Genomic DNA, 2260 nt, shown 5'->3' on the forward strand with positions numbered 1-2260 from the left:
GCAAAAATGTATATTAAAACCCTTTGTTGTAATGTTTTACACTTTGCACTTTACACAGAACAGAAGCTAAAATAACCCGTTGTATAATTAGTCAAAGTCCTTGAGTTTGTCACCCACACACATAACTATTGTCTGAAACATGTCTTCTTTACAGCAGCAAGGCCTTGCTGCCACTGTGCTTGGATGAATTCACAAATCTATTATAACCTGTAGCTTCCCTGTCAGAGTTTCCCCTTTTATGGGTCCGGAATTTGACGTTGTAATCGCCAAAATCACTATAAATCTTTCCACTTCCAAAACTGCTTCCATCATTGTCAAATCCACCATAGCCATCTCCACTGCCACCATATCCACCACCACCACCACATCTTCCGCCAAAGTCACCTTGACCACTGCAGTTTCCTCCATGACTAAACTTGTCATTTCCACCAAAACTACCATCATGGCCACCACCAAAGTTTCCAGAACCACTTTGGCTGGTCGAAGCACTAGCCATCTCTTCCTTAGACCGGGCTTTCCTCACGTTACAGTTGTGGCCATTCATTCATAGGATGGTATTTCTGAGTGAGTTTGTCTACAAGGTCACAGTCATCAAAGGTCACAAAAGCAAAGCCTCTCTTCTTGCTAGTCCCTCAGTCGGTCATGATTTCAGTCACTTCAGTTTTCCCATCCTGTTCAAAATCATCTCTTAGGTGACGGTTTTCCATGTCTTCTTCAGTGCCACCCACAAAAATCTTTCTCACAGTGAAGTGGGCACCAGGCCTTTGAGAATCTTGTCTTGAGGCAGCCATCTTTGGTTCCACAACCCTTCCGTCCACCTCGTGTGGCCTTGCATTCGTGGCTGCAGCCACTTCCTCCACGGTGGCATACATGCATGACAAACCCAGAGCCCCTGGAGCGCTTGGTGTTTGGCTCTTTTTACCACACAGTCCGTGAGCATTCGCCACGGCTCAGAATGGCTCCACAGACTCTCCTCAGTTGTTTCAAAGCTCAACCCTCCCATGAAAAGCTCCTGGGAAACCGAATGTGACAACAGTGGGCAGAGAGAATTGATGCTCACTCACCAGCATCCACAGGCAGAAAGAACATGAACCATACACAACAGGTCCTCAATTAACGTTTTGTTCAACATCATCTTCTTATGACATTAATGCAGGGGGCGGGGTAGGGAATCAGTTATGGCTGGGGCCACTGACTCTGTGGAGTTTTTATGTGCTCTCCATGTCTGTGCAGTTTTTCTCTAAGAACTCTGGTTTCCTCCCATATCCCAAAGATGTGCCCATGAGGTGAATTGGCATGTCTACGTTGTCCCAGTATGAATGAGGGTGGGTGCGAGTGTGTGCACCCTGCAATGGAATGGCGTCCTGTCCAGGGTGGGTTCCCACCTTGCTTCTGAGCTGCCGAGATAGGCTCTGGCCACCTACAACCCCGAAGTGGAATAAGAGGTTGGAAAATAATGATCTTACTTGTTTTTATTCATCTTTCTTAAATGTATGAATAGCTCACATTTATTTCAATGTTTAATATTAGAAGTGTTTGGGGTCTTTATTTGGAAGTACAGTGATGTTTTGTTTTGTTTTGTTTTGTTTTGTTTTTTTACCAGAAATATGCTGTAGGAACTTACTCTTTTGTTTATATCAATTAGCCTGTGGGAAAATGGGATTCATTATGTGTCATTTCACTTAAAGTCACAGTTTCCAAGAACTGATCAATGACATTCAGTGAGGCTGTAGAGTACTTAGTATGTATCATTTAGGATCTCGGTTATTTTCATTCAACATTTTGTTTTTGTTTCATTCAACATATGTCAGGTTGATGACATATGTAGATTTCATTGTCAGGTTGATGACATATGTAGATTTCATTGCTATAGAATAGATCATCATAGAAAGATAATTGTAGACTCTTATCGCCCATAGGGATTTAGAAAGATGATGCAGTTTATTGGAGGAGACCTGGAATTGTCTGTAGATCTCTATTTCAGGAAAGCAAAGGCCAAAGTGGGTTCTCTGGGCAAAGGATTTTCCAGCTGAGGAGTATGAGCATAAGCCCATCATTAGAGCAAAGATGTCAAAGTCTTGATTCCTCTTGTTGGCCTTGGAAGAAAAATAACTTTAGAAGCAGGAGACTACATCCTCATTTAGCAAATTGCCTTATTTCTCTGTGATGTTCCATTTGGCTTTGTTGACGTGGTACATCTGCCAACTCCAAAACTCAAAGGAAACTTTCTTTTAAAGAACTGGCCATCGCGAAATGTTAG

The 2260-nt window shown here is 42.7% G+C and overlaps 1 pseudogene; it reads right to left on the minus strand.

Moving 5' to 3' along the window:
• Positions 1-18: 18 nt before the first annotated feature.
• Positions 19-2260, minus strand: part of LOC105308356 — a 13688-nt pseudogene continuing 11446 nt past the window's right edge.

Source organism: Pteropus vampyrus, unplaced genomic scaffold, assembly GCF_000151845.1.
Source record: "Pteropus vampyrus isolate Shadow unplaced genomic scaffold, Pvam_2.0 Scaffold568, whole genome shotgun sequence".
Classification (NCBI taxonomy): domain Eukaryota; kingdom Metazoa; phylum Chordata; class Mammalia; order Chiroptera; family Pteropodidae; genus Pteropus; species Pteropus vampyrus.